At 42.1% G+C, this 9,385-nt stretch overlaps 1 long non-coding RNA gene across 1 annotated transcript in view; it reads right to left on the bottom strand.

The window, feature by feature from the left end:
• Nucleotides 1–4,038: 4,038 nt before the first annotated feature.
• The window catches only part of LOC139277032 (uncharacterized), an 88,282-nt gene continuing 82,935 nt past the window's right edge, over nt 4,039–9,385 (bottom strand). Inside the window, exon 3 of the long non-coding RNA XR_011596022.1 lies at nt 4,039–4,426. This is a non-coding gene — a long non-coding RNA (uncharacterized lncRNA). The remainder of the gene's footprint in view (nt 4,427–9,385) is intronic.

The raw sequence follows: 9,385 nt of genomic DNA, 5'->3' as shown, positions 1-9,385 counted from the left end.
TTCCCCTCCTGATAGCCAAGTTGTGCAGCATGGAGAACACCACCACAAATTGAGCTACCTGCTCAGGGTGGTATTGGAGCTCGCCTCCTGAGTGGTCCAGGCATCGAAAGTGCTGCTACATAAGAACATAAGAAATAGATGCAGGAGTAGGCCATACGGCCCCTCGAGCCTGCTCCGCCATTTAATATGATCATGGCTGATCCGATCATGGACTCAGGTCCACTTCCCTGCCGATCTCCATAACCCCTTATTCCCTTATCGTTTAAGAAACTGTCTATTTCTTTCTTAAATTTATTCAATGTCCCAGCTTCCACAGCTGTCTGAGGCAGCAAATTCCACAGATCCACAACCCTCTGAGAGAAGAAATTTCTCCTCATCTCAGTTTTAAATGGGCGGCCCCTTATTCTAAGATCATGCCCTTTAGTTCTAGTCTCCCATATCAGTGGAAACATCCTCTCTGCATCCACCTTGTCAAGCCCCCTCATAATCTTATACGTTTCGATAAGATCACCTCTCATTCTTCTGAATTTCAACGAGTAGAGGCCCAACCTACTCAACCTTTCCTCATGTGAACCCACTCATCTCTGGAATCAACCTTGTGAACCTTCTCTGAACTGCCTCCAAAGCAAGTATATCCTTTCGTAAATATGGAAACCAAAACTGCACGCAGTATTCCAGGTGTGGCCTCACCAATACCCTGTACAACCGTAGCAAGACTTCACTGTTTTTATATTCCATCCCCTTTGCAATAAAGGCCAAGATTCCATTGGCCTTCCTGATCACTTGCTGTACCTGCATACTATCCTTTTGTGTTTCATGCGCAAGTACCCCAGGTCCCGCTATACTGCAACACTTTGCAATCTTTCTCCATTTAAATAATAACTTGTTCTTTGATTTTTTTCTGCCAAAGTGCATGACCTCACATTTTCCAAAATTATACTTCATCTGCTAAATTTTTGCCCACTCATTTAGCCTATGACCTTTTGCAGATTTTTTGTGTTCTCCTCACACATTGCTTTTCCTCACATTTTTGTATAATCAGCAAACTTGGCTACGTTGCACCAGGTCCCTTCCTCCACGTCGTTAATATAGATTGTAATTAGTTGTGGTCCCAGCACTGATCTCTGCGGCACCCCACTGGTTATTGATTGCCAACCGGAGAATGAACCATTTATCCCTACTGTCTGTTTTCTGTTCGTTAGCCAATCCTCTATCCATGCCAATATATTTCCCCCAACCCTGTGAACTTTTATCTTGTGCAGTAATCTTTTATGTGGCACCTTGTCAAATGCCTTCTGGAAGTCCAAATACACCACATCCACTGGTTCCCCATTATCCACCCTGTTCATTACATCCTCAAAGAATTCCAGCAAATTTGTTAAACATGACTCCCCCTTCATAAATCCATGCTGACTCTTTCTGACCGAATTTTGCTTTTCCAAATGTCCTGCCACTGCCTCTTTAATAATGGACTCTAACATCTTCCCAATCACAGATGTTAGGGGAACTGGTCTATAGATTCCTGCTTTTTGTCTGCCTCCTTTTTTAAATAGGGGCGTTACATTTGCAGTTTTACAATCTGCTTAAGCGCTCCAATGCTTTTCTCGACAATATTGCGAGTGGATTTGTGGCTCTCGTTGTATCGCTTCTCGGCTTTGGTGTGGGTGTCACGCAGGGGGGTCATCAGCCAGGTGGCAAGGCCATATCCTTTGTCATCAAGCATCCAGCATTGACCTTGTGGCTGATTGGTAAACAAGTCAGATACAGTGTTCTAATGCAGGATGTGAGCATCATGGATGCTGCCCGGATATTTAGCATTCACTGCCATAATAATTTGCTGGTGGTCGACAACAAGTTGCACATTCAGGGAGTGGAATGCCTTGCGGTTCCTGAAAGCCTTTGCATCCTGGGGAAGTTAGCAATTCAGTAGAACCCTAAAGCCCTCTCAGTCTGAGCCTCCTTGGTCATAGGGAAGTTGATAAAAGTCCATCCTGTGTGCATACAGGGCTTCAGTGACCTGTCTAAAGCAGCAGTGTGTGGCATGCTGAGATATACCGCAAATGTCGCCAGCTGAGGCCTGAAAGGAACCTGACGCATAGAACAACAGTGCAGCGGTGAACTTGACCTTGAGCTTGACGGACAGTGCAGTCCTGATGGTGCTGGCAGGCTGCAGATCTCCCCTGATGAGCTGGAATATCTCACTGAAAACCTCTTTGTGGAAGTGCAGTCTCCGAAGGCAGGTGGTGTCAGACAAGTTGAGGTAAGACTGCTTCTCCCTATACTTGCGGGGGTGGGGGGGGGGGGGGTGTAATGTCTGGTCCTCCTCATCAGTCTGTCACGTCTTACATTGGGCACATGCTGCTGTCAAATGTACCTTCTGCCATCTTGAGTCTGCAGCATGTGCATGGTTATCAAGGGAGGGTGAGAAATGACAGACCCCATTCCAATAGCTATCTGTTTTCCACCAATTGTTCACAAAGAATGAATGTCCCCACTAAGGCACCTAGTAAATTCCAATCGTCGACATATGAAAAGATGTTTGTTCAGATGTTCACATCACCTCCAAACACCTCCAGAGTACATCCAAACTCCCCCGAGATTGAAGCAGAGCAGCCTTTTAAATGATGCGACTTGTGATTTAGAACATAGCGTCCATACTGTTGTGAGTATTTCTGGTTAGTTCAACTTTTTCCCAGCATTTTTTTTGGCAAGCGATATTGTTAGCGAGATGTGTGCGAGGTGCCGAAAGTAAGGATGGGCGATATACTGGGCGTTAGTTTCAGCAAATGTGATCTTTACGACAAAAAGGTGGGCAGTCGGTATTATTAAATCTCTTGCGTTAATTACATGCCGAAAGTAACGCTGGCAATATTATGGGCATTGGGATCTCCCATTCTGATGATTCCGCCCCAAAAAAGTAAGCGGGCGGTATTATTTTTTCTCACCGTTACGCACATGCGGAAACTAATGCTCGCCGATAAGTGACCGAGAAATGGGTGTCAGTTTCCATTTTGTGACTAAATGGGGAATATATGGGCATTGCACCTCATTTCAGCGTTAAATTGGATGTTAAGTGGGCGGTATGCATGCAAAAATAATGGAAAATCTAGCTCCATGTCTTAAAAAACTGGTTGCATTTTTTTTGATGAGGTTACTAGCTTGGTGGATGTAGGTGGAATGGTTGACACACCTGGATTTTCAAAAAACTTTTGACAAGATATCACAAAATAGGTTACTTAAGACAGTGTCCTGTGGGATTAGTGCACAGACAAGAAATTGGTTGCATTCCAGGAGGCGAAAGGTTGATTTCAGTTGGAATGGTTCTGCATAGGGACCAGTTATTAGTGGAGTCCACAAGGATTGGTATTACGGCTTACCCTTCACAGTCTTTATTAAAGATTTGGATGAAGACATTGGGGAACTGTCTGCATGTATGTAGATCATACAAAGTTATGTGCAAGTGTTAGGACCATAAATTGTTTTTCCTATCATCCTCATACGTTTGTGACACATGCTACAAACTCCATGGAAAATTGCAAATAATTCTATCACCTGGATCCGTATGCTCATGGAAGAATACATTCTTTGCACTGCAGTTTGTCAAGATGCATACAACAGCTTCCAATGCGTAAATATATCAAAGTCTTAGAGACAGGTTAGTTTAATTCATCATTATATGCAAAATATGTCTATAAAAAAATAAGACAATGGACTTCTCCAATTAAATATTGCGAACAAGAGTACACTATAGTTAAACTGTGAGGGACAATTATCACTTTTACACTAAACTCTTACAATCAATATTAGCTAAGTGTTTAGAACACTACCATTATATATAATTGACATTTTTTATTGTTCTACATCTACAGTTTCGAAAAGTGATGCTTGAATGATGTACATTTATTTAATCATATTCTTTTTACTATTTAATCTAAACACAATTTGAATATTAGTGACTTTTTATACTGCTATTACATGGAGTACAGGAGTAAATAATTATACAAATTTTTAAATATTTCTGTATAACATTTTTGAGCTACATTATTTGCATAAATTACAACTATTCCTTCATAGAATTTTTTGAAATCCACCATTTGTATATAATCATATTATAATAATTTATTTTGAGCTGTTTAGTTAAAGAGATAATTTTATCTGCTCAAAACAAAAGTTGAAGAGCTGGAAGAGAACCTCTCTGTCCTTCAAACTGTTTCCTAGGCTATCCCTGCCAACAGTACCTGCTGCTGCTCACTTGTGCTGAGGATTTCATCATGTGCAGACTCTTCTCCCTCTCTATCTAACCTATGCAGTGTACCAATATCTGTGCTCGGGCTTGGGAGGGATGGAGCACGTGACAGTGTATCTGCAAGGGTATTGGCCTCCACCAAGGTGGCTTATGCATGAATCTGTTGTGGCTGAGAAGGACCTAGAGGAAAGAGAAAAGAGGCAAAAGTTAGGATGGCACTGAGAAACTAGTCAGTAGCAGGTAACAGTCTTGAGAATGCAACTTGAAGTTGTGAAACTTGCTGAATATTTGCTGAGGTGAATGAATGGTTAAAAATAATGTGCAGACACCTTGCTCAGATAAACCACCAGCCTCGCATTCCCCGATGCTCATGGCTCAGTCTGGACCACTAATCTCCAGTTATCCAGTCATCGTGCTCTGCTTGGGTGCAGGCTTTGATGTTGAGTATTTCTCCCTTGGTCTTGAACCCCTCTCTTGCATTTTATGCCGTCTTGACCAGCTTGAAGCATTTACGTGTTCTGCCAGTTCGCTCCACTGTGGCTGAGAAATTTGTCTGGGTGTCTGTTGCCCATTGGAGGACCCTGGTTAAAGTTATACTGTCTGCTGCTTCAGAATGTTGCTGTCCACTGTCCACCTTATAAAGTACACCTTTCCTTTAAGATAAACCCCTTCTCCTGCCTCCTCCATCCTCACCTCAAACAAAAAATGTGAGGTGTTCATAGACTTCATTGTCTCTAACATTGAGACCATCTGTCCCTTCCCCTAGCCTAGCAAGCCAAATTTCCCCCAAGGTTCCCCCCTGCCCTAGACCTGAACTCGCATCTTTCTCTAGTTTCTCCCCTCATGCCCTCTCTGAGCCCATCTTGTCCATGAGACTCAGCTCCTGCTCTCTCAACTCTATTCCCACTAAACTGCTGACCACCCAACTTCCTTTTCTGGCCCCCTGATATTGTTAACTGTTTCCTCCCACTCTCTCCCTCCCTTTCAAATCGGCCATCATCAACCCTTTCCTCAAAAAACACACCCTTGGCTCCCTCTGTCCTTGTAAACTACCACCCCATCTCCAACCTCCCTTTCCTCTCCAAAGTCCTTGAACGCGATGTTGCCTCCCAAATCCTTGCCCATTAATCATGCAATACGTTTGAACCTACAACAGGTTTCTGCCCCTGCCACAGCACTGAAACAGCACTTATCAAAGTCACAAATAACAGCATATGTGACTGTAACCATGTTACACTGTCCCTCCTCATCCTTCTTGACCTATCCGCAACATTTGACACGCTTGACCACACCATCTTCCACTATCCAGCACTGCCTCCATTCTTATCTATCCAGTCATTGCCAGAGAATTTCCTGTAAATGCTTTTCTTCCCATTCCTGCACCGTTACCTCTGGAGTCCCCCAAGGATCAATCCTTGGCCTCCTCCTATTTCTTATCTACATGCTGTCCCTCGGTGACATCGCCAGATTTCACATGTACACCGTTGACAGCTAGCTCTCCTTCACCTCAACCTCTCTCAACCCCCCCATTACCTCTAATTTGTCATGCTGCTTGTCTGACATCCAGTATTGGATGAGCAAAAATTTCCTCCTATTAAATATTGGAAAGACCAAAGCCTTGTTTTTGGCCTCGTCCATAAACTCTGCTCCCTAGCCACTGACTCCATCCCTCTCTCTGGACACAGTCTAAGTCAAACCAGACTGTTTGCCTAGGTGTCATATTTGACTCTGAGCTGAGCTTCCAACCACATATCCTCTCCTTCACCAAGACTGCCTATTTCCACCTCCATAATATTTCCCGTCTCCTCCCTTCCTCAGCCCACCTGCTGGTAAAACCTTCATCCATGCTTTTATTACTTCCAAACTCGACAATGCCAATGCTCTCCTGGCTGACCTCCAATCTTCCACCCTCTGTAAACTTGAGCTCATCCAAAACTCTGTTGCCTATATCCTGACTCTCACCAAGTCCTGTTCACATATCACCCCTGTGCTCACTGACTTATATTGGCTCCCAGTCCGGCAATGATTCAAATTTAAAATTTGCATCCTTGCTTTAAAACTTCTCCACGGCCTTACCACTCTTTACCTCTGTAACCTCCTCCAGCCCTACAACCAATGTTCTCTCTAATTTGAGGTCTAAGTGCGCAGTCTCTTTAAATTTGCTGTGCAATCATGCATACGTGATATCTTCCAGCATGAGACCTCTGAATTGGTGGGGAACCCTCCGAGAACTCTGCATTCCTCCAATTCTGGCCTCTTGTCCATCCCCGATTTCCTTTGCCCTTTAATTGGCGGCTGTGCCTTCAGCAGGCCCTAGGCCCAAGCTTTCGAATTCCCTCCCTAAACATCTCCGCAATTCTACCTCTCCCTGTTTCTTTAATACATACACTCCTTAAAACCTACCTCTTTTACCAAGCTTTTGGTCACCTGTCCCAATAGCTCCTTATGTGACTCAGAGTCAAATTTATCTGATAACGCTACTGTGAAGCGCTTTGGGATGTTTTCCTATATAAATGCAAGTTGTTATTGTTGTTGCTACAGGCTGCCTTTATTAGTGGCCATGTGGTCAGATTTCCCAATTGTTGTATTGCCTATAGGGAGTGCAGTTAGCACTGGCAGTTTGTCGATTGCACTTAAATTATCCTGGCCACAAAAATGCCACGGAGCCCCCAGCCAACTCCACCCATCTGGTGTGATCCACTCATATAAATCACCTCCAAGGTGTCTTCATTTCACCACAGTGGTACTGCAGAGGAAGAGGATACAGGGTGGCATATTTGGAGCTTTGGAGGAATAATAGAAAGCTCAAAGGAAGAATGACCATGATGCATTGATAAAATAGAGAAAGACAAAACAAGTTTAATGGGAAAGAGATATTATGGATAATGACATACTTTGCAATACATTGAAATGGTTTCTTGCCCTTAGTGCAATACAGGGTAAATCTAATGGCATTACAATTATCTTTGCAAGTGCCCATAATACGTTTAAAGAAATACTCCAAAATAAATGTTAAAATGTACACAAATTACCATTTACTGTCAAATTTATTTTCTTCATTATCAATCTATACAATAATTTATTTTATTTAATCTTCATGTTAGTGTAAAAATACTTTATTGCTCAATGTTACAAAGGGTTCTAGAGTATATTTGTGGGACTATTCATTACAAAACAAAGCATACCGTGTGGTCCTTGTACAAGGCCTTGTGGTTCGGCCTCAGTTAGAATACTGTGCCCAGTTTTGGGCGCCTCATATGATTGGGTAGATTGAGGCTTTAGAAAGGGTGCCAAGGAGGGCCACGAGATTAATTCCCAGTTTGTCACAACTTAGTTACCCAGATAGGCTCAACTAGCTGCGTGTCTATGCTATAGAGAAGCGTAGACTTAGGGATGATTTGACCGAGGTTTATAATATAATGATGGGACAAGATGGTGTGTACGTAGACCAATTATTTCAATTGAATAGGTTAGGGAGGACCAGGGTTATCCTTAAAATGTATGTAATGGTGGAACTAGGTTAGAGGTTAGGCAGTTCTTTTTTGCAGAAAATAGTGGACTTGTGAAACAGGTTGTCATGCCGTGAACGCTGAGTCACTGTATTCCTTTAAGTGAGAGCTGGACCCGTTCCTGGCTGGGGCGGAGATCACCTTGTACCAGACATAGGTATCCTGTAATGTAAATCAGAGCAGATGTAATCTCCTGGACTAGTTTCGAGTACCTAATGGGATCAGAGAGGAATTTTACACATTTTACCCCCTCATTGGCCTGGATTTCTATCCTTTTTTTGCCTTTCCCAGGAGATTACATGGCTCTAGATGGATGGGGAGCGCGTAAGGTATCCCAAATGTATGAGACAGGTTGGATGGACCAGTGACTGTTTTCCTATCCATCATTTTTGTATGTTCGTATGATCCCTATCATTTTTCAAATTCATTTTGGCTACAATTCTGAACAAGTCTCCTTCATCATCAGTACTTATATTTGTTCTTATCATTCTCTTTTTAATGCTTCTCCTTTCCGACCTTGTTAACTTCAGTTTAAATGTTTCCCAATGTTTTTACATAAATTCAGGATCAGTTTTCTAGCCCCCTTCTTTATGGGTTAGAAGCTCATAGGTTAGAAGCATAGAATATAAGGAAACAGACTCATCAAGTTCATTCTGGAAAACAAACCATGTTCAATTTGCCTTATATTTCAACAGTGAATACATTTTAAAAGTAGCTCATTGGCTGTAAAACACTTTGGAATGGCCTGAGGTCATGAAAGGCGCTATATAAATGCAAGTCTTTCTTTCTTTATTTTTCTTTTTGTTAAGCCATTTATTTACTCTCCCACAGAGATGATCAATCATTGGTAAAACTTCTATGAAGATAAAGCTCTGTGAGATTTTGACTTGATACCATAGCAATCTTCTGTTGACCACTGAACCTTTTGTTAACATTCTTCCGCTGGTCAAAAGAGCTGAAGTTGCCACAAAAAGGGCAGAGTCATTAAGCGACGATCACGTGAGTTCTGGCTAAAGAAAAGTCACTTATATGGAGGACTGGAATCCCTCTGATAATTTTTCACCCATTGTGCATCTTAAATTTTAAGCTGATGGCAGAAAAGAATTGCGATCAGCCCGTAATTGGAAATATAAAAATGGAATTTATAGAGAATAATTTAGCATTCTATTTGTAATGCCATTTCCTTATTTACTGGGGGAAAGGATTGTAAATTATTTCACTGCTATTTCACCTATTATCTCAGGAAATGGCCAAACTTTCAGTTGACATAACTGATCCATTGTGACATCACTAGTGTGGAAAAATGTTGGGATTTTTTGTATCCTGGGCTGCATTGAGATATAAGATATATTACAGAGGCTATGATGTCACTGGAAAATAGTAAAAAAGATCACTTCAACTTATAGAATTTATTCCACTGGTAAGTTCAATACCTTCTCTTTGATCATATGTTTCACTATACTGTTTTCTACTTAGAGCTATGGAAAAAACAAAAGCATGTCTGGCATACATTGGATATTCGATTTATGCAGTGATGTAGTCATATCAAAACATGATAAAAATTACAGGGGACATTTCCCACCCCTTTGCAATGGCAGTGCAGGGACATGCTGGGCACAGGGCAAGGGGT

The sequence above is a fragment of the Pristiophorus japonicus genome, chromosome 12, assembly GCF_044704955.1.
Source record: "Pristiophorus japonicus isolate sPriJap1 chromosome 12, sPriJap1.hap1, whole genome shotgun sequence".
Lineage (NCBI taxonomy): Eukaryota > Metazoa > Chordata > Chondrichthyes > Pristiophoridae > Pristiophorus > Pristiophorus japonicus.
Note: the sequence above shows the minus strand (reverse complement) of the source record. Positions and strands in the feature narration are given on the sequence as shown.